At 40.5% G+C, this 23,778-nt stretch overlaps 1 protein-coding gene and 1 pseudogene across 2 annotated transcripts in view; both read left to right on the forward strand.

Moving 5' to 3' along the window:
- Window positions 1-23,778, forward strand: part of BICRAL (BICRA like chromatin remodeling complex associated protein) — a 79,785-nt gene that overhangs the window by 12,310 nt on the left and 43,697 nt on the right. The gene's annotated exons all lie outside the window — the stretch shown is intronic.
- On the forward strand, window positions 15,429-16,142 carry LOC122490458 (annotated as a pseudogene).

The following is a 23,778-nucleotide window of genomic DNA, read 5'->3' on the forward strand; positions in this document are numbered from 1 at the left end:
TGAGCCGAAGTCAGATGCTTAACCGACCGAGCCACACAGGCGCCCGTCTGCAGCTTATTTAGAAAGCTGTCTAAACTGTTTTTCAGAAGTACACACGTTGGATATGCAACACAAGATGCACAATATAGAGAGATAGGCTCAAACGTTCATGTAAATGAACACTTTAAATACCTGCATAATGTGAATATAGGTAAGTTGTTTTTTAAAATGCATTTTCTTCATGAGTTAAATACCCCCCAGCTAGAACTTTCTATTATTAGATCAAAAATTGTGACATAAAACCTACGTGACATTAACCTTTTATTTTTGTCACATGTTGCATAAATTCCCAACTCGTAACTATCATTTAAAATATGTTCTGGGGGCACCTGGGTGGCTCAGTCGGTTAAGCGGCCGACTTCAGCTCGGGTCATGATTTCGCGGTCTGTGAGTTCGAGCCCCGCGTCGGGCTCTGTGCTGACAGCTCAGAGCCTGTAGCCTGTTTTAGATTGTGTCTCCCTCTCTCTGACCCTCCCCCGTTCATGCTCTGTCTCTCTCTGTCTCAAAAATAAATAAACGTTAAAAAAAATTTTTTTTAATATGTTCTGTGTTTCATATTACCTAACTATCAAAACATTACCTTGTGCTTGACTCTCAAGAATGTCTTCAGGTTATAAGATGCCATGAAAGATGAAAGTCACTAAGCAAATATTTTCTTTTCAGAGCATGACATGGATTTGGGGTGTGTGCGCGCGCGCGTGTGTGTGTGTGTGTGTGTGTGTGTGTGTGTGTAGAAAATACTTCATCCTTTTAAAATTAATTTAGGGGCGCCTGGGTGGCTTAGTCAGTTGAACGTCTGACTTTAGCTCAAGTCATTATCTTGCTGTTCCTGAGTTCGGGTCCCCCATCGGGCTCTCTGTGCTGACAGCTGAGCCTGGAGCCTGTTTCTGATTCCATGTCTCCCTCTCTGTCTCTGCTCCTCCCCGACTTGTGCCTGCGTGCTCTCTTACTCTCTCTCTTTCTCAACAATAAGTAAACATTTAAAAAAATTAAATTAATTAAAAATTATATGTTCTAAATTTTTCTTCTAAAATTTCCTTCTAGAGTGTTTCTTTTCTAAGCAGAATGTCAAAAATGAATATTTTTAAAAATATTACTGTCTACTGTGAAAGAAAAAGGCACTACACTGATATTTCATCATCAAATATTTGTTAAATGCTAATTTTGTACAGAGCACTTGGAGGTTATGGGAATACATAATATAGCTAGTTGGATAATAGGGGCACCCAGAAAAATACACAACAGTATATGGTAAGTACCAAGTGAGTAGCACAAGTGAGAGCAAAAGAGAGCCTTTGATTAAAGTGTGTGAGGGGCGCCTGGGTGGCGCAGTCGGTTAAGCGTCCGACTTCAGCCAGGTCACGATCTCGCGGTCCGTGAGTTCGAGCCCCGAGTCGGGCTCTGGGCTGATGGCTCAGAGCCTGGAGCCTGTTTCCGATTCTGTGTCTCCCTCTCTCTCTGCCCCTCCCCCGTTCATGCTCTGTCTCTCTCTGTCCCAAAAATAAATAAAAAACGTTGAAAAAAAATTTAAAAAAAATAAATGAAAATAAAGTGTGTGAGAACATCCATCCATTCATTCATTCAGCAATCAACTGAGCATCTAATTTGTGCCAGGTGCCATTCTAGACTCCCAGATCCCTCAATGAGCAAAAGACCAAGGCCCTGCTCTGGTGGGAAAACAGACAATAAACCTAGATAAGCACTGTAGTAAGTAATGGGGGGGAGGGGGGCGGGGAGGCGGGGATAAAGCAAGTTAAGGAAAGTGTAGAGTGCTGGGGGATGGGAAGGTGGTCATGGTAGGTCATGATCAACTGAGCAGAAACTTGAAGGAAGTAAGGGGCAAGCCTGAGGATATCCGAAGGCACAGCATTCCAGGCAGAGAGCAGCCAGTGCAAAGGGCCAAGACATGAGCATGCCTGGTGAGTTCAAGGCATGGCAAGTCAGCAAAGGATAGAATTGGGGGTGAGGGGTGGAGACAGGGAAAGCCATCATGTAAGGCATTGCAGGTTTTCACAGCTGAGCACAGAAAAGGATTTTGTTTTTTATAGTGAGGAAAATGAGGATTCATTGGAGGGTTTTGGCTTATGTTTTAAAAGGACTACTCAGGAGGTTGGGATGAGAATAGATTGGAGGGAGTAAAAGAGTGAAAGCAGAGAGACCAGATGGGATATGATGATGGTTTGTATTAGGGGGGTGACAGTGGAGGTAGACAGTGGAGGATTCTGGATCTATTTTGGAAGTATAACCAAGGGGCTTTCTTGATGGATGTGGAGCATAAGAACAAGCAGTCAAGGTTTACAGATAGGAAATGGAATTTGAACTGGAGCCTAAAGGGATTTGTTGACCATGAAAAGATGGCATAAGCAGAGAAATTTAGGTGGGAAAGAACTAAATTAGGTGAGGAGTGTAAGAAAGGGGCAGGACAGGAAAGTTCTCTGATGGAGTTAGAAGTCTGTAAAAGAAAAAAAAAGGACGGCTGGGAAGGGACTTTGGGATCCGTTTGTGAAAGGCACTAAATGCAAGGTCAAAGTAGATGAATTTTTCCTTTACATATTCAAAATCATAAAGGTTTTCAAACAAGACCTAAAAAGAAAAGACTATTGTGATAAATAATACCTTTGGAACCAGACAGATTGGAGTTCCAACCCTTGCTCTTCTCCTTTCTGTGCTTTTTTTTTTCTTTTTTAATGTTTATTTATGTTTGACAGAGAGAGAGAGAGGAAGACAGAGAATGAGTGGGGGAGGGGCAGAAAGGGAGACACAGAATTCTAAGCAGGCTCCAGGCTCTGAGCTGTCAGCACAGAGCCCGACTCGGGGCTTGAACTCACAGGCGAGTTCACCTGAGCCAAAGTCGCTTAACCGGCTGAGCCACCCAGGCGCCCCCTTTCTGTGCTGTCTTGAGTAAATTATATAACCTCTCTGAGGGAATGTGCCCAGTTTCTCCCTCTGGATTGAGAATTTACCTTTCAGAGGAAGTTTGTAAGGATAAAGTGAGATCATCATATAAAGATTTATATAGTGCCTAACCCATTTGGGTGTCAGCTATCACTGCTTTTTAAAATTATAATAGGGGCGCCTGCCTGGGTGGCTCAGTCAGTTAAGCGTCAGACAGTTTCGGCTCAGGTCATGATCTCATAGTTCATGAGATTGAGCCCCACGCAGGGCTCTTCACTGACAGCATGGAGGCTGCTTAGGATTCTTTCTCTCCCTCTCTGCCTCTCTCTCTCTAAATAAACTTTTAAAAATTGAAAAAATAATAAAAGTTATTATAAAAAGTAATATTAAAGCAGTGTTTCATTAGACTAATCTGCTAGCAATCAATGAATGAATGGTTCCTTTAGGAAATGAAATGAACATTTTGCCTGAAGTGAATTGCTCCTGTCAGCCAGTATTTCCTTCCAAAACTGGGCATTGCCCCCTTGAAATTCCTATTAGCTGTCGAGTAGTATACTTTGATCAGAACAGCAGGAGATATAATACAGAATTTCCTCCTTCCCTCCCCAGACATTTAGAGATCAAATCTAACAGATGCCCATCTGGACATTCCCAGTTTAGTGTAGAAGATCCTCTGAGAATTTAGCAGCAGAAACCTGACGTCACTTTAAAACCCAGTTTCCAAAAATTAAGGTCCTGCTGAACACAATTCTGCAGAACACAAGATTTAGAAAATGCTGGGAAAGTGAAAAAAGGCATATGGGCTTTGATTTCATTTAAGTATAAAAATATACCTAAAAAATAAAAATGTACTAAAGAAAAAGACTGAAAAATCATGTTCCACGGCATTAGTCAGCTCCAGAGCCCGTAACAAAATACCATAGGCTGATGGGTGGCTTAAACAACCGAAGTTTATTTTCTCACGGTCCTGGAGGCTGGGTAGTCCAGCATCTATCTGGGTGCCGGCCAATTTGATCGCTGGGCAGGGCCCTCTCCCTGGCTTGCAGACTGCCGTTTTCTCACTGCGTCTTCATGGGAGCTCCAGGATCTCTTCCTCTTATAAAAACACCAGCCTTATCAGATTAAGGCCCTACCATTATGACCTCATTTAACCTCAGTTACCTCATAAAGACTCTGTCTCCAAACACAGTCATACAGGGGGGTAGGGTTTCAAACACCAGCTTGGCGAGAGACAACAGTTCAGTCCCTAGCAGTCACCTCTAGGCAGTGGTATCATAAGTGATTTTCATTTTCCTCTTTAGAAATTTCTGTACTTTCCAAACTTTTCTGCGGCTGTAGGGGTTGAGTGAAATTAGATTCTACTTCTAGATTCCATTTTTATGAGATGCCTAGAGGAGTCTAATTCATAGGGACAGAGAGGACAGTGGTGGTTGCCTGGGGCTGGAGGGAAAGCGGAATGAAGAATTAGTGTCAAATGGGTGACAGAGTTTCTGGTTTTCCAGGTGAAGACTTCTGGAGATGGGTGGTAGAGATGGTTGCACAACAATGTGAATGGACTTGATACTACTGAACGATACACTTAAAAATAGTTAACATGCGGGAGGCGCCTGGGTGGCTCAGTCGGTTGAGCGTCCGACTTCAGCTCAGGTCATGATCTCACACTCCGTGAGTTTGAGCCCCGCATCAGGCTCTGTGCTGACAGCTCAGAGCCTGGAGCCTGCTTCGGATTCTGTGTCTCCCCCCTCTCACTGTCCCTCCCCTGCTCATGCTCTCTGTCTCAAAAATAAATAGAAACATTAAAAAATTTTTTTTAAATAGTTAACATGGTAAAATTTATGTTATATGTATTTTACTACACACACACACACACACACACACACACGCGCGCGCACGCAGATATTCCCAACCCCTTCCCACCAGGAACAAAAACAAAAAACTTCTAAAAAGTACACAACTTTTGGAGTTAAATAGATGGTTTAAGTACCAGTTCCATGTTGATCTAGTGGTTCTCAAACTTGAGTGTGCATTAGAATTACCCAGATGGCTTAACACCCCCTGGGTTCCCGATCCACTAGGTCTGGAATGGGCCCAAGAATTCACGCGTTTAACAACCTCCCAGGTGCTAGAGAACCACGGGCCAAGAGCAAGTCTTCGTTCCTGGTTTATAAAAATGGGCATGTGAGCCAGATGTGAGGCTTCTGTGAGGATACCTGATCCAGAAGCTCTCAGCATCAGCTTTAGTTTCCTTTTAGCAAATTGCTTGCTTTTATTTTCAAATAATTTTTGGATTTTTTTCCCCATGTAATAATTATGGTCATTTGACACAAACAGAAATAAATAACTTATTTTTATTTTATTTTTTTAGTAAGCTCTACATGGGGCTTGAACTCACAACCCCTGAGATCAAGAGTTGCATGCTCTACCCACTGAGCCAGAAATAACTTATTTTTAGAAACATATATTAAGGTATTTAAATATGTGAGAAGCATGTAAAATTTAACTTTGTTTCTTAGAAGATTAGGATTATTTCAGCTCAATGGCTAGACTAGGGTTATCTTTGGAACTGATATTTAATGATCAACTTTTTTCCTGTTTCAAATTAAATCTGCACATGTATGTATGGTGGGCAGGGTTATATTCTGGTGAAAATAAGGGCTGTGGCAACTCCCTTCCCTTCACCTCTTGCATAAAAAAAAAATTGGCAAAACCTCTAGGAAGCCCTATGTAAATAATTAGGGTAAATATTATTCCTATCACTATAGCTGTTCTTAAAAGTTCCACTTTGTGGCTATCCACAAGAGCTAACAAGGGGAAAATGGCCCTGTAAGCAAGTGTTTTACCTTAACTAAATTCTACAGAAGTCTATAGATTGGGACTGTCCAATATGGTGACCACTAGCCATATATGGCTATTAACCCTTGAGCCATGACTGGCACCAGTTGTGATGTACTGTAAGATTTAAAGACTTTGTCTGAAAAAAATGATGTAGAATATCTAATTTGTTTTATATTAATTACATGTTGAATGGTTAAAAATTAAAATATTTTATTAATGTATTTATATTAATATTTTCCATTTAGTCAAAATATTTTTTGATATTATGGACTAAATGTATTAAAGTTAATTACACTTAAAAATATGGCTACTAGTAAATTTTAAATCATATGTGGCTCTCACTTGTGACTCATATTTCTGTTTGATAGCTGAGCTCCTCTAGACCTTCCAGGAATTAGTAGGTGTTGGGGGTGGAGTTGGGTAAGAAAGGAGGGCTCTGTGGCAATGGTAACATATGAAACATTGACTTTTAAAAAACAAGAGGTCTGATATGCATGATGAATTACCGGGAAGTCTGTGTATGTGTATATATAAACACACATACATGGGTATTTGCAGTATATATATGAAATTGTATATATACATATACTGTATATATATGAAAAATTTTTCTTAATTGTAGAATTTTCATTGATGGAATAGTGAGGGTTTTTTGCCGTGGGAGAAAATGTTAAGATTCTCGACTGCTATCTTTTGGTATGGGAAACATTTCTAGAAATTGAACCTTCCAAAAATCATGTTTCCACCCACAGAGATGAGAAGCAGTATCTCTTGGGAATTAGAGATTTGAGTTCAAACCTCTGTCTTGCTACTTACAAACTCTGCAGTGTTGGGCAAGCATCTTATATTCTCTGTAAAAATAGAGATAATAGTGCGTACCTGGCAGGACTGTGTTAGAAGGGTTAGAACTGTGTGAAACGCCTAGCAGAGGGAAGGCCAGTAGTAAATGTTAGCTGCTATTACAGTTTTTATTATCTCATGTGTCTTGGTATATCAACTAATAATAAAAGGGACTTAATTTTACTGTAAATACCCATGCTAGTATGTTTATTTTCTTGCTTATTGATAATGCTTTCTGTAATTTGGAAAATTATTTCAGATGTAGCTCTTGCCTTTCTAATAAGATTACCAGCTACTCGCAAGCTGGGACATATTATTATGTTTGTTTAGCCCTGCAGGACAGACTTACCTAATAAATAAGTAAACGTTGAATCCAGTGCTCATTATCATTAGTATAGTAATTATAATGGTACTGCTTAATATATCATGCTACCTTAACGTGCTTTCTTAAAGAAAAAACATATGGATGTTAAGGGAATCTTTAACAAAAGTTGCAAACTATCATTAGAAGTTTAAGGAAAAGTCAGGGCGCTTGGGTGGCTCAGTCGGTTAAGCGTCCGACTTCGGCCCAGGTCATGATCTGGCGGTCTGTGTGTTCGAGCCCCGCGTCGGGCACTGTGCTGACAGCTCGGAGCCTGGAGCCTGTTTCAGATTCTGTGTCTCCCTCTCTCTCTGACCCTCCCCCGTTCATGCTCTGTCTCTCCCTGTCTGAAAAATAAATAAATGTTAAAAAATAATAATAATAATAATAAAAAGTTTAAGGAAAAGTTAAATAATGACAAATCTTCATAGGGGAATAATTTTACTCAGTGAGGCAAAATCTAATAATTTAAATATTTAGAGAGGGAAGTAGGGTGTTCTTTAGGCACGACTTTGAAGACATAATGAAGCAAGAAAAAATTATTCTTTTTTTTTTAATCTTGGGCAAGTTAATTTGTGTCTTTTTTTTAATTTTTTTTTTTAATTTACATCCAAATTAGCATCTAGTGCAACAATGATTTCAGGAGTAGATTCCTTAGTGCCCCTTACCCATTTAGCCCATCCCCCCTCCCACAACCCCTCCCGTAACCCTGTTTGTTCTCCATATTTATGAGTCTCTTCTGTTTTGTCCCCCTCCGTTTTTATATTCTTTTTGTTTCCCTTCCCTTATGTTCATCTGTTTTGTCCCTTAAAGTCCTCATATGAATGAAGTCATATGATATTTGTCTTTCTCTAATTTCACTTAGCATAATACCCTCCAGTTCCATCCACGTATTTGCAAATGGCAAGATTTCATTCTTTTTGATTGCCGAGTAATACTCCAGTGTGTGTGTGTGTGTGTGTGTGTGTGTGTGTGTGTGTGTATACCAACCACATCTTCTTTATCCATTCATCCGTTGATGGACATTTGGGCTCTTTCCATACTTTGGCTATTGTCGATAGTGCTGCTATAAATATTGGGGTGCATGTGTCCCTTTGAAACAGCACACCTGTATCCCGTGGATAAATGCCTAGTGCAGTTGCTGGGTCGTAGGGTGTTCTATTTTTAGTTTTTTGAGGAACCTCCAAACTGCTTTCCAGAGTGGCTGCACCAGCTTGCATCCTCAAGGAAAAAATTATTCTAATTTGTCCAAAAGAATGATACTGAATAATGTCAAGAATAGAACTACGGGTCTATCTTACCTTTTTTAATTGACGTATAATTGATACACAATGTTGCAGGTGTACAACGTCCTGATTCCACAACTCTATTCATTATGCTAGGCCCACCACAGCTTAGCTACTATTTGTCACTATCTAACACTATCACAGTACCATTGACTACATTCCCTATGCTGTATATTTTACCCCCCATGACTTATTCATTATATAATCTGGAAGCTTATGTCACCCACCCTCCTTCACGCATTTTGTCTTTCCACCCAACCCCTGCCCCTCTGGCAGCCACCACTTTGTTCTCTGTATTCATGGATCTGTTTCTGGTTTATTGTTTGTTTTTTTAGATTCCACATATAAGTGAAATCATATATTTTTCTTTGTCTGACGTGTTTCACTTAGCATAATACCCTCTAGGTCCATCCATGTTGTCACAAATGGCAGGGTCTCTTTTTAATTCTTTTATGGCTGAGTAATATTCCAGTGTGTGTGTTGTGTGTGTGTGTTTATATATCACATCTTTGGGGCGCCTGGATGGCTCAGTCGGTTAAGCGTCTGACTTCGGCTCAGGTCATGATCTCACGGTTCGTGGGTTTGAACCCTGCATTGGGCTCTGTGCTGACAGTTTAGAGCCTGGAGCCTGCTTCAGATTCTGTGTCTCCCTCTCTCTCTGCCCTTCCCCTGCTCATGCTCTGATTCTTGATCTCTCAAAAATAATATATATATATATACATATATATATATATATATACACATATATATATATATACACACACACACACACATACATACATATATATACACATATATATGTATATGTATATGTGTGTGTATATATATATATATATATATATATATATATCTCACATCTTCATCTATCAGTGAGCACTTAGGTTGCTTCCTTATCTTGGCCATTGCAAATATTGTTGCAATACACATAGGGGTGCATATATCTTTTCCAATTTGTGTTTTCATTTTCTTTAGGTAAATACCCAGTAGTGGAATTACTGGATCATATGGTATTTCTATTTTTACTTTTTTGAGGAGCCTGCATACTGTTTTTCTTAGTGGTTCTACCAATTCACATTCCTACAAACAGTTTGTGAGGGTTCCCTTTTCTCCACCTTGCCAACACTTATTATTTCTTGTCTTTTTTGATGCCAGCATTCTGACTTGTGTGGAGTAATATCTCATTGTGATTATGATTTACGTTTCCCTGGTGATGAGTGATGTTGAGCATCTTTCCATGTGTCCATTGACCATCCATATGTCTTCTTTGGAAAAATGTCTATTCGGGCGGGTCTGTCCTATTTTATTTTTTATTATTAAAAAAAATTTTTTTAATATTTATTTTTGGGAGACCGAGAGAAAAGGTGCAAGCAGGGGAGGGACAGAGAGAGAGGGAGACACAGATTCTGAAGCAGGCTCCAGGCTCCGAGCTGTCAGCACAGAGCCCAACAGCGGGGCTCGAACCCATGAAGCGCAGGATCATGACCTGGGTGAAGTTGGACACCTAACCGACCGAGCCCCCCAGACTGTACTATTTTAAATAACCCAGAAGTGATATAATATAGGGTCAAGCCAAATGAAAAGTTTTTATGTTTTCCCTAAGGAAAAGGGTTGTGTTATAGGCACCAATGTCTTAGAAGATGGGACTGTGTTCTAAATCAGTTATACAGTTTCCCCTAACATCACTCAATTCTGGTACATGTGACTGCCACTTTGAGAATGAAGTGGTTTTAAATTAAAGAAAAAAACTTAAAGTGAGTTGGCCTTAAAAATAAATTTAGTATTTTGTTCTTAGACTACTGGAGGCCATCTATAAGTTACTTGACTCCCTTATTTGAGGGTACAGTAATCTATAGCAGAATAGCCCAGAAGTGAATAAGGGGTGCCTGGATGGTGCAGTTGGTTGAGCATCTGATCCTTGATTTCAGCGCAGGTTGTGATCTCATGATTGTGGATTTGAGCCCCACATTGGGCTCCACACTGAGCATGGAACCTCTTAGGATTCTCTCTCCCTCTCTCTCTTACCTCTCCCCCACTTGTGCTCACAAGCACTCTCTCTCTCCAAAAAAAAAAAAAAAAAGAATATATAGATTTTTGGGGGCACCTGGGTGGCTCAGTTGGTTGAGATTCCGACTCTTGATTTTGGCTCAGGTCATGACCCCAGGGCTGTGGGGTTGAGCCCCACTTTGGGCTCCAAGCTGAGCATGGAGCCTGCTTAAGATTCTCGCTCTCTCTCCCTCTGCCCCTCTCCCCCACTCGAGCTCTCTCTCTCTTAAAAAAAAAAAAAAAAAGGTGAGTACACAAAAGGGTGTTAATTCAGAGGTCCATTCAATTCTAAGCACTCATATAAAAACTAGAAAAGTACGTGATTTATTTATGTAACTGTTTTCCACTTCGGATGTTCAGGAGAATGAAGATATGGATTTTGACTAAGCTTACCAGAAAAGATTGTTGCATGTTTATCATGAAATTTGCCTTTGTGTTTTACACTGGTCCAAGGTTGAGAATTTTGATGAGCTTTTCCACTGCAGGCTTGTGCTTGTACGTTGTAAAATGTGTTTCTGTTGCTCTCCACTAAGCATACAAAATATTAGCTTTACTTGACTTCCTTACTCAGGGAATTTTTTGATAACTTTGGTGATGCTGGAGAGTGTCCTTTCTGCACAGTTGGAATTGCCAGCTTGCTGCTACCATCCTGTGTATCTGGCAGCACCTTCAGCATCTTTGCAAAAATTACATCAAACAGTGTTTAGAAATGACCACAGTCTGTGCTTAGCAAGTATAAAAATAGCTTGTGGATGACATTCAGATGTTTAGAATCCCACTGTGTTTGTTACTGCATTGAGTTTATTCACTTCACATGTTGAACAAGTGCCCTGGGCCCTAGCAGTGCACAGGCTCTATGGACCGACCCCTAAAGGATCTGTGGATAGAAGTGTGGGGAGGGGAGACCATGAACTTGGATATGAAGAACATTGCATGTTACTTTCATTAGACTCCGGGTGAAATTTATCATTTCCTAAATCTATGAATGAAGGCAGCCCAAACCACGAATTAACAATGCCTGGGAATTTGTTACTATTAGAAATATTTTTTTGTCCCATTACATTTGCAGATACCTGAAAAAATTACGATCTTCCAAAAGGTAGTAGTTACTAGACTCACCACTAAATCTTGTAAGAATGCGTTGATGAAGAATCACATATATAACTGTATCACAATTTTTAAATATTTTTATAAATGTGTTTTTTATTTTTATTTTTTAAATGAATGCATTTTTTTTTAAAGTCCTACATATATTATGAACTTTGAAGTATTACTCTGGCAAGGGATCCATAGCCTTTACCAGACAGCCAAAAGGCCCACAAAGGGTCAAGAAACCTCCTCCCTCCTTTGGGGGATTTCCTCCCACAGCCATATCTGGTACCTGTCAGTAGTTGTGGGGTGAAGTGCCTCAACTTCTTTCACACCACTGCTTCTAGGGTTAATTTTAACCGATGAGTCCTGGGTCCTTCATCTCCCTTCAGTGAGATTTAAGTGTCAGACTTCGGCTCAGGTCATGATCTCACTGTTCGTGAGTTCGAGCCCCATGTCAGGCTCTGTGCTGACAGCTCGGAGCCTGGAGCCTGCTTTGGATTCTGTCTCTTCCTCTCTCTGCCCCTCTCCCACTCATGCTCTGTCTCTCTCTCAAAAATAAACAAACATTTTTTTTAAAAAAAAGATTTTTTGATGATAGGTCTCCAACTAGTTATGGACCACTAGTTATGGCCTTGTTTTTTTTAGTAAGAATGTTCATGGATGCTTTATTTTTTTATTTCAAAAATTGTTTTCATAACATAAAATTTTCCATTTTAACCATTTCACGTATAGTTCTGTGGCATTAAGTACATTCACACTGTTGTGCAGCCATCCCCACCATCCTTCTCCAGAACTTTCTCATCTTCTCCAACTGAAACTCTGTTCCTTGTAGTCTTTTGATAGAAATAAGTACAAATATAAATTCCCTTCACATGGCATTTCTTAGGGTTTATAAAAGACTTTACATTAGATAGAAGTTTATGTCTTTTAAATGGAGTGTAGAAAAATGAGATTAATTTAGCTTCTTAAAAAAATTATTTTCGTAGGGGCGCCTGGGTGGCGCAGTCGGTTGGGTGTCCGACTTCAGCCAGGTCACGATCTCGCGGTCCGGGAGTTCGAGCCCCGCGACGGGCTCTGTGCTAATGGCTCAGAGCCTGGAGCCTGTTTCCGATTCTGTGTCTCCCTCTCTCTCTGCCCCTCCCCCGTTCATGCTCTGTCTCTCTCTGTCCCAAAAATAGATAAACGTTGGAAAAAAAAATTATTTTCGTAATGTTCATTTTTGAGAGAGGGAGGGCGAGCGTGAGTGGGGAAAGGGCAGAGAGAGAGGGAGACAGAGGATCCTAGAGCAGGATCTGCTCTGACAACAGAGAGCCCTATGTGGGGCTCAAACTAAGGAACCAGGAGATCATGACCTGAGCTGAAGTCAGACACCTTAACTGACTGAGCCACCAACGCGCCCCTAATTCAGCCTCTAAAAGTTTTTGTAGAAACTGAAATTTTGCTTGGAGTAATACAGTATATTTCTTCATATTCTTTCTTAAATCCTTCTTTAAAAATATTTGTTCATTTTGGGTTTTGTTTTTTTTTTTAAGTAGGCTCCACACCCAGCATGGGACTTGAACTCACAACCCTGAGATCAAGAGTCTCGTGCTCTGCCGACTGAGCCAGCCAGTTGCCCCTTAAATCATTTTTAAGTTTAAAAAAATTTCTCTCATTTTCTTCCCCTTAAAAAATTTATTTTGTGTACACGTCGTCCTTGTGAATCTACTTTTACTAAAGGGGACCCTGGACATCTCTTCCTTGGTTAACATCATTGACTTCGTAAAATGGAATTTTGTTTGTTAAATATTGTTAGCTGTTTTTATAGGGCTTGTTTTTCTTGGAACATACCATAAAACCAAAATATTTTGAATGTTACTCATTGAGAGAGAGCAGTGAGACTCAAGAGTTTGCAAAATAACTTTAACCAGAATGCTAATAAAAAATATTTTTTGCTTATAATTACTACCGTTTCAAAGTATCTTTTAAAAGCAGTTCCACACATAGGGACAACAGTACCTACAAACTACACTAATGGATAATAATGGCATCCTATTATTTTGAGGAAATACAGAAAAAGATTCAGCAGTTTTTACTTTTTAATAGCTTAATTATTACCATGCTGTATTTCAGTGAATTCTTGACTGTAGGATTGGAATGCAAAAAGCAGTCTTTTTTACTATTTGTTGTGACTGGTACTGCACAGTAATACCCATTGTTATTAAAAGTAGAAAAAGTCACATTGGTAGGGTTTTTACTTTTATTTCATTAAGCTGTTCTCTGAAAGATGGGTGCCTGGCTGGCTCAGTGGGAAGAGCATGTGACTCTTGATCTCAGGGTCATGAGTTTGAGCCCCACATTGGGCGTAGAAATTACTTACATAAATAAAACTTTTAAAAAATTTAAGTTTATTTATCTTGAGAAAGAGAGGGAGAGAGAGAGTGCGTGCACAAGCAGGGGAGGGGCAGAGAGAGAGAGAGAGAGAGAGAGAGAGAGAGACAGAGAATCTGAGGATGTAAGTAAGACTTACCTTTGGCTCTTCTCCTTTTTAATGCTGTTCCTGAAATTTTTGCTAACGTGTTTTTGGTTGATACTCGTTCATCTTTCTGGGTGGTTAGTTTCAATGTTGGCATTGCTTCCTTTTGCTAAGTCAGCTTGTTGTTGGAGCTAAGGCTCTAAATGACTGTTTTTTAGTGGAAGAAAGTAATAAATGTGGCAGTCGATGATTAAAACAGAAATTCGCCTTTTATTTGGAAGTAAAATACAAGAATTCTTTAACTGAAACAGTAGTATAACTGAAGAGAACTGACTTATCTTTTTAATATGTATTATTCTATATACTGAAGTATCGTGATTTATCATAAAAATAGTTTCAATTTCACTTTACTTAATATTTAATAGCAATCAGGCTAGCAGCATTTCTTTTTTTTTTTTTAATGTTTGTTTATTTTGAGAGATTGAGCATGCACGTGAGCAGGGGTGGGGAGGAGACACAGAGAGAGAGGGAGAGAGAGATTCCCGACCCAGGCTTGATCCCACGAACCATGAGATCATGACCTGAGCCAAAATCACAAGTGGGATACTTAACTGACTGAGCCACCCAGACGCCCCTAGCAGCAGTTCTTTGTATCATTTCTCAATAATTTCCTGTATATTATTTTCCATAGTCGTTAAAATGTTCAATCTCTTTTAAAACATAGTAAATTATAACAACATTTTTTGGCAGGGCATCTGTTTTTTTCCCATATTATTGAGTTGTTTTTCTTCCCTGTAAGGTCGAGTGTTGGTACTCTCAAAAGCCATGCAAGGCTGTGCCAGAAACTCTTCAACTTAGACTTTTACTTGTGAGTCTTTTAAGGAACACAACTATTATTAATATAATAAATGACTGTGCTAAAGATTTGGGAACTCCAAGGAATTATTCTGTTTATGTTTAGTACATAAATCCCTGTTTTAGGGAAGTTTATTTAATACTAAATAGATTATTATGGAAGGATACACAATCCTTTTGTCCTATGAATCTTAAAAAATGACACTTCCTTATGCCTCAGAGATTGAGTCATCTGATCTGGAGCAGAGATGGGGAGTCAGTTGACTTCTCATGACTTTTTCTACGCAGCAGGAATGGCTGTCTAGACACGTAAGGGCCCAGCATAAGCCAGTAGATCCTGGGCATTGGACGCTCCACACTGCATCCCAAATCCTGTGCTTTGTGATGCGAGAAAGTGCTCATGGGTAGCCTAGCTGTATATTTTTGGCAACTAAATAATAAGGAACTGACATCACCCGTCGAAAAGTTAGTTTTTTAGACCAAAATCTTAGTAAAGTTATTCAATAAAGTAAAAGACATTTACTAGACACATTTATATCAGGCATTGTCCAAAACTCAGATAATACAAAGATGGAAAGAAACTGCCCCAGCTTTCATGGAACTTGTAAATTAACAAGGGGACCAGAAAAACAAAGTTTTGTCAACACACCTGTCAGATGCTAGTAACATGTCAGATGTGCTCTGGGGATACAAATAAGTAAACAATTAATTTTGCTTGGGGGGTTAAAAAAATAGTATAATTTTACTCAAAGCCTTAAAAAATAGGCAGGCATTGTCAGTTGGCCACTTGGAGGTGGGTAGGAAGGTCTGTCTTCTCAAAAAGATAAGTGCAAAGCCAAAGAATTTAAAAAGTGATGTGATAGTTTGGGGGACATGGTCAAGATGGCAAAGAACCAAGGGTCCCTTCATTACAGGGAGGGTAGGGTGGGCAGGGATTCAAAATGAGGCTAGAGCTTTTTCTTTCCGTGCCACTAGCGTTCTTGCAGCCACGGTGAACGTTCCTAAAACCCACCACACTTTCTGCAAGAAGTGGGGTGAGCACCAACCCCACGAAGTGACCCAGTACAAGAAAGGCAAAGATCCTCTTTATGCCCAGGGAAAGTGGCGTTATGACAGGAAGCAGTGGCTACAGTGGGCAAACTAAGCCGATTTTCCAGAAAAAGGCTCAAACTACAAAAGAAGATTGTGCGGAGGCTTGGATGTGTCGAACCCAACCCAGATCTAAGAGAATGCTGGCTATGAAGAGATGCAAGCATTTTGAACAGGGAGGACGTAAGAGAAAAGGCCAAGGGATCCAGTTCTAAGCTTCTTATTTTGCTGCGTCATGAAGACAATAAAACCTTGAGGTTATGTTCCCTTCATTTGGTTGCAGTTGGTCTTTTGAGAGGCAGGTAAACTAGTGCCCTCAATAAAATTCCCTTTGTGGGGAAATTTATGCTTAAAAAAAAAAGCGGCTAGAATCTACTGTAATGAGCCAGTGTTTCCAGTTCACTGATGCCAAAAAACACGACGCGGTCTAAAAGTTGCTCAGCTTCGGGATGGGTGTCTTAGCTGCTCTTCATCAGTCTTCTCAAAGCACTGTAGACTCTTTTTACTTAAATTTGGGCTGTGCTTTAGTTGAGAATAGAAGATAGGCGTAGCGAGGATAACCACAGAGAGTAATGTCTGATCAGTGTCGAAAGACATGGTGGTTGCTTTTAGAATTCTAGGTAGAGAATGCTAAGGTTGTCAGAGAAGGATTCGCAGAGGTTCAAGCTACCAGGAAGAGCATTCCAGGTAAGAAAATTGTCACCTGGACAAGGGTGGGGGGAGTGCACGTTGTGTTTGGGGGCAGGAGAGTGGCAGTTTGGCTAGAATAGCATGTAGGGGAAGAGCAGGAAATGACTTTAGCCCCATTGTGCATTCTAGGCTTAAGTAGAATTATTTTCCACTTTAGATTGTTCTCCCATAGGAATAACCTGGTCTTCAAAACAATATACTTTCTTGGAAAACTAAAGTAGGTTTCAGGGAGAAGGGCCTGGGATGGCTGATCCTGTTGGAGCTTTTGCCATCTTGTGGCCAACATACTGGAAAGGATGATAGGTTCATTTTGAAAAATGTTCACTAACAACAAGGAGATATCACTTCACACCTGCTAGAATGGCAAAAAAACAAGAGATGTCAGCAAGGATGTGGACAGAATGGAACCCTAGTGCACTGTTGGTGGAAACGTAAATTGGTGCGGCCAATATGGAAAACAGTATGCAGGTTACTAAAAAAATTAAAAATAGAGCCACCATATGAGCCAGGAATCCCACTTTCAGATATATAGCTGAAGGAAATGAAATCACTGTCCCAAAGAGATATCTGCACCCCCTGTTCACAGTGCCATTATTCGCAATAGCCAAGATACGGAAACAACCTAAGTATCTGCCGATGGATACATCGACAAAGAAGTTGTTTTATACACACACATGCCCATATACCTACACTGGAATATTGTTCAACCATAAGAAAGAAAGACACCCTGCCATTTGTGACAGCATGGATGAACATTGAAAGCATAGCATAAACTAAGTGAAATAAGTCACGCAAACATAGACAAATACTATATGATCTCACTTATATGTAGAATGTAAAAAAGTTGAACTTGCAGAAGCATACTCAGTTGGTGATTGGTTGCCAGAGGCTGGGTTTAGGAAATGGGGAGATGTTGGTCAAAGGGCACAAACTTCCTGTTATAAGATGAATAAGTTCTTTAAAAAGGGGGGGTTGGGGGAAGGGAGTGCCTGGATGGCTCAGTTGGTTGAGCAACCAGCTCTTGATTTAGGCTCAGGTCATGATCTCGCAGTTCATGAGCTTGAGCTCCGCATTAGGCTCTGTGCTGATAGTGTGGAGCCTGCTTGGGATTCTCTCTGTATTCTTCTCTCTCTCTCTCTCTCTCTCTCTCTCTCTCAAAATAAATAAATAAACTTAGAAAAAATAAGATGAATACGTTTGAGGGATCTCATACATAGCATTGATGACTTCAGTGTATTATATACTTGAAATTTGTTGAGAGTAGATTTTAAATATTCTTACCACACAAAAAAATTGGCAAGTATGTGAGGTGATGGAGATATTAACTAACCTTATTGTGGTCATCATTTCACAATATACACATGTATCAAATCATCACACTGTGTACCATAAACCTATACTGTCTTATTTGTCCACTATATGTCAATAAAGCCAGGGGTAAGAAAGAAAAAGTTTATTGAGGCTTTGTAATACGTATGCCAGGTGCTGTTCTGGATGCTGAGGTTCATTGGGGAATAGATGCAAACCTCTGCCCTGATAGAGCTGACATTCCAATGTAAATGAGTAAATACGGGATAGAGAGGTATGGAGAAATACAGGAATTACCTGTATTTGATGGGAAGGAGTGGAAGGAATGATACTGAAAGTGGTTTAAGTCATACGCTCCCAAGTAAGATTTCACCTACAGCATTTCCCTTCAGTCAAACTACCAAAAAACTGAACCCTTTCTCCGAGTTTGGAGAGTAAGCAGCCTCAATTTGTGTCTCTGAGCTGACCAGAGGCCCTTGTTTGCAGGTCCTACCTGACTGTAGCTGGGGACAGGTTCCCCAGGTTGCCTGAAATTTGCCTGAGTATGTGTTATAACATGAGGGAAAGAGTGACCAACCTCAGAGGGTCAAGGAGAAAACTCCATAGTAACCCCCGATTCCTGGTGAATCTGCGGGAGCTGGAGGAACAGGATTCCACGTTTGATTTTTTTTTTTTTTTTTTTTTGGTGTACTATATTTCCTTTTAGGTTTTTTTTCGTATGTCTTTTAAAAATTTTAATTCCAATGTAGTTAACATATGGCGTTATGTTAGTTTTAGTGTACGAGGACTCCATGGGTTGTTTCTTTTTTAATGTTTGTTTATTTTGAGGGGAGAGGGAAGGGCAGAGAGAGGGAGCAAGCAGGCTCCTCACCTTCAGCATGGAGTCTGACATGGGGCTCGAACCCATCAATTGTGAGACCAAAGTCGAAATCAAGAGTCGGACACAACCAACTGAACCACCTAGGTACCCCACAATGTTTTCAGTAACCAACTTTAGGGGCGCCTGGGTGGCTCAGTCAGTTGAGCATCCGACTTCAGCTCAGGTCATGATCTCATGGTCCATGGGTTTGAGCCCCACATCGGGCTGTCCGCTGACAGCTCAGAGCCTGGAGCCTGCTTCAGCTTCTGTCTCCCTCTCTGCTCCTCTCCTGCTCATTCTCTCTCTCTCTCTCTCTCTCTCTGAAAAATAAACATGAAAAAAAATAATAACCAACTTTAGTCTATATTATTTTGAAGCAAATCCTAGACATCATAGTAATTGAACTCACACCTGCTTCAATATGGATCTCTAAAGGATGATTTTTTTAAATATAACCCCAATTTCATTATTCTATCTAAAAAATCTTAACAGAATGTAATATATCTGTAAGTCCCACGAGGAATTACAAAATTTCAATGTTGGTATTCTCTAGGAATTTGTCAGTTTGTTAGAATTAATCTAGAATTATGTTGGGGTGCCTGGGCTGCTCAGTCGGTAGAGCATCCGACTTCAGCTCAGGTCATGAACTCACAGATCGTGAGTTCGAGTCCTGTGTCAGGCTCTGTGCTGACAGCTCAGAGCCTGGAACCTGCTTTGGAGCCTGTGTCTCCTTCTCTCTCTGTTGCTCCCCCGCTTTCTCTCTCTCCCTCTCTCTCTCTCTCTCTCTCAAAAATAAATAAAGATTAAAAAAAAATTTTTGACTAGTATTACATGCGTTTTTAATCATGCGAGGTCTTTAGGAACACAGTCTTTGCATAAAATGCAGCTACACTATATTTAAACCCTGAATGAATATTTATTTAGTGTTTCTTATACCTGTTTATGTGCTCTTTGCTGGGAATATGAAGATGAATATGACAAGATCCCTGCTTTTGAGGATAGCTCTATGATATTGTCTTATGCTGTTAATTTCTAGGTGATAGTCTATTAGTAACATTTAAGTTTGAAGTCAGTCTAGTGTGTTAGTCCACTGTAATTGAGCCATAACTTAACACTCCTACAAGCTATGCAGTATGAGTTCAGAGCACCCCTCATTGCTGGAGGGCTTTGTTATTTTCTGAGTTTGGTATCTCTTGAACCACCTCAGCTCTGAATCTAGATGCAGCAAAGACTTTTGGGACTCAGCCAACGCTCTTTTGATAACCTCCTTTGTTGGGACCTGGGCCCCCAGCCTGGTGCAAAATTGGCAGCTGAGACTGAAAGAATATGGCAAAGAGAGGCCTGGAAAGCTTTTCCCCGGGACCATCTCTGCATCAGTCAATGTGTATACAGGTCTTCTGTCTGTGGATTCTTAAGTGGATCTTGAAATTTTGAGAGGCCGCTAGCAAACACGGTTAGCACAATTTTTATGAGCCCCGAAGTTCCCCAGTGTATATATTTCTGGACAATTTTAGAATCTGTTAATGTTTCTCACACTTGAGATCTCAGATCACCCAAGGTTATTTTCTCAGACACTAGCTTGAGAAACACTGATTTGTGTGGTTAATGATTTTATAGTCAGTAATCTTAAGGTTATTATCACTGTGTTGGAATTTATCTTAAAGAAGTTTGATGTGTTTATCAAACAATATCACTATTGTGTTGCTAAAATAATCATGATTCTTGATTTTTATGGATCCTTGGGTTTTCTTTTTTTTTTTTTTTAGTGTTTATTTTTGACAGAGAGAGAGAGAGAGAGAGCGCGCGCAAGCATGAGCAGGGGAGGGGCAGAGAGAGAGGGAGACAGAATCCAAAGCAGGCTCCAGGCTCCGAGCTGTCAGCACAGAGCCTGACGTGGGGCTCAAACTCACAAACCGTGAGATCATGACCTAAGCCGAAGTCGGACGCTTAACCAACTGAGCCACCCAGGCTCCCCATGATCCTTGGGTTTTCATTTTCAGATTGACCACTGTTGATGGTCATTCTTCCACAACACACAAAAACCACTGCATTTTAGGAGTTGGAGAAGCTAAACGGTTTTCAAACTTGTTTTCTCCTAGCTAAATAAGAATTGAAGGGGGAGAAGTGGAACATCAGAGTGTCTCCACCACCAATATTTAGACCTCCAAGAAAGCTCCTGGACACCTTGGAGAATCCTAGGTCACCAGGGAACAAAGTTTAAAAATCATAGCTGTGGCTATTAACTTCATTTAGGGATGGACAAATGGGCCCTGAGAGATTGGAGCTTGTCAGTAATCACACAGTTAGTTCATGTTAGGTATCCAAAACAAGCCCTTTGCCTTCCAAACTCAGTGTTCTCCCCGATATGTCCCTTGCTCTGTAAACCTTGCCAGACTTTGCCCTGACCCCCTGAGGTCGGCCACTCTTTGCCCCCACCTTAGGGCACATTGTTTAGCCGGCTGGATTTCTTAAAAATGAGGTTTATTTCCATCCTGCCTCATTCTAAATAGGAATTAAAGCAGCTTTTTAAGGCCTTCAAACTCTACATTTCATGAGGTGAACCAGGGCCCAATACTGCCTACTTAATGGTCATCTTTTCTGATGGAGGAATTTTTTAATCCCCAAGTTCTTCTAATAATATTTCTTAGTCTTTTCTGTCTTCTCTTCATTGCTGCTAGAAGACATCAAAATGAAGGAAGTTCTTTGTTGAATAATAACTGAAAAACTCAGAGCCCATTGTGTTGAGTTGGATTGCTTCTTTGTATTGCAAATGAGTATAATTGTGAAAATACAGTCATGTTTTCTTTTCTAGTAAAATGTCATATTATTTCACAAAAAAGCCCTGGAGCTTCACCTGAAGAAGCTTGAGAATCCCTGCCAAAACTCTCAGCACTTCTCACATTGCATTGTGATAAATTATTGAATGTCTCCCTTCCAAAAGAAAGTGGGTGCCTTAAAATCAGAAACCATGGCAGAAAGTTTCACACTGTCTTGCAATTACAAAATTTAATAGCCCATAACTATTACAATATAGTAAAAGGAGTACAAAGAGAATACTTTAGGGGCACCTGGGCGGCTCACCCCTGTCAGTTAAGCATACAACTCTTGATTTTTGGCTCAGGTCATGACCTGCCAGTCTGTGGGATCGAGTCCCACATCTGGTTCTGTGCTGACAGTGCGGAGCCTGCTTGGGATTCTCTCTCTCCCTGTCTGCCTGCATCTCCCCTACTAGCTCGCGCGCTCTCTCTCTCTCAAAATAAATAAATAAGCTTTGGGGCGCCTGGGTGGCGCAGTCGGTTAAGCATCCGACTTCAGCCAGGTCATGATCTCGTGGTCCGTGAGTTCGAGCCCCACATCAGGCTCTGGGCTGATGGCTCGGAGCCTGGAGCCTGTTTCCGATTCTGTGTCTCCCTCTCTCTCTGCCCCTCCCCCCGTTCATGCTCTGTCTCTCTCTGTCCCAAAAATAAATAAACGTTGAAAAAAAAATTAAAAAAAAAATAAATAAGCTTTAAAAAAAAAAGAGAGGGGGCGCCTGGTTGGCTCAGTCAGTTAAGTGTTCTACTTTGGCTCAGGTCCTGATCTCACAGCTTGTGGGTTTAAGCCCTGCATCAGGCTCTGTGCTGACAGCTAAGAGCCTGGAGCCCGCTTCAGATTCTATATCTCCCTTTCTCTGTCCCTTCCCTGCTTGTGCTGTGTGTGTGTGTGTGTGTGTGTGTGTGTGTCAAAATTAAAGAAACACTAAAAAAAAAAAGCATACTTTATAAAATTTTTTAATGTTTATTATTTTTGAGGGAGAGACAGAGAGCAAGCAGGCAAGGGGCAGAGAAAGAAGGAAACACAGAATTGGAAACAGGCTTCAGACTGAGCTGTCAGCATAGAGCCTGATGCAGGGCTTGAACCCACAGACCATGAGATCATGACCTGAGCTGAAGTCGGCCATTTAACCAACTGAGCCACCCAGGTGCGCCAAAAAAGAATATTTTATATCTTAATTGACATAAACAGCTACTTGCCCTGGGTAAGTGGTTATTTTATGGCATAACTTTTTGATCATGACACTCATTGGAAAATTGTTCGCTAAAACATAGTCATTCACTTTTCAGCATTGCTTTTACAGTCCTACAAAAATATCAAGTGTGCTTACATTTATTATTTTTAATTTATTTAATAAATAAATCATCATTTATTAACTTTAAGTGTGCTTACATTTATTATTACATTTTATGTCATGCTCATTTGATATCCCTAGCCTTAATACAGTACCTGGCACATAGTAGGTGCTAAATGTTTACTAAATGAATAGTGAATAGTGACCAACTTTATTAAAGATACAGATTAAAGAAGCAGCTTTCCTCCTTCCCTAAGCTATTCTGCAGGGTAGAAAACAAAAGGAGGCATGGGATAAAACTGTACGATTGATTTAGTTTCCTCCTCCCCGCTCCTCAATATACTCTGACTTATCATTTGTGCTAATGAATTCATATAAACTGTCGTTACCTCCTAACGTGATTTTTTTTTCAAAACCTTAAAAATAGCCGTTGTAGGGCTGAGATGGAGAAACTGGGACTGAATTTACTTTCCTGCGTTAAAAAAAGTTAAAAATAGGATAAAATATATTAAACAGTGGTTTTGAGACATGGGAAATCAGGCAGCATGGAGGGCAACTCCTGAGAAATGGAAAACGGATGAGGTGAGCCGTATTTGTAATTGTTCCAGCTTACTGTCTGGAGAGAGTTGCCAGGCCACAGTGTAGGGAAGGGGACCCCAGATGGAGTCTGATCATCTTCCAGGGATGAGCTGATGTGGTTGGAAGGGGAAAGTGGCTCAAACACAAGGCACAGTACCGGAGAGGAGAGTGCTACCCAGACAGAAAACGCCTGAGTCCTCAGCTGATGACTGGTCAGTCCATGGGGGCTGAGAGACAACTACCCAAGTCCTTGGAGAGAACCACCCAAAAGGATCAGAGGAAACAACGCTTAGAGCTCACACAGGGCAGAAAATGGTTTGTGTTCCCACCTGCGAGAGCGCGAAAATCCTTGCAATCCATGAGACATCAACAAGGTACGCCATCAAGTGAAGGGTACTGCCTCAGGATAGGGCAAAACTAGCCCTAAGGATTGACAGAGATTAA

This window comes from Prionailurus bengalensis, chromosome B2 (genome assembly GCF_016509475.1).
Source record: "Prionailurus bengalensis isolate Pbe53 chromosome B2, Fcat_Pben_1.1_paternal_pri, whole genome shotgun sequence".
Lineage (NCBI taxonomy): Eukaryota > Metazoa > Chordata > Mammalia > Carnivora > Felidae > Prionailurus > Prionailurus bengalensis.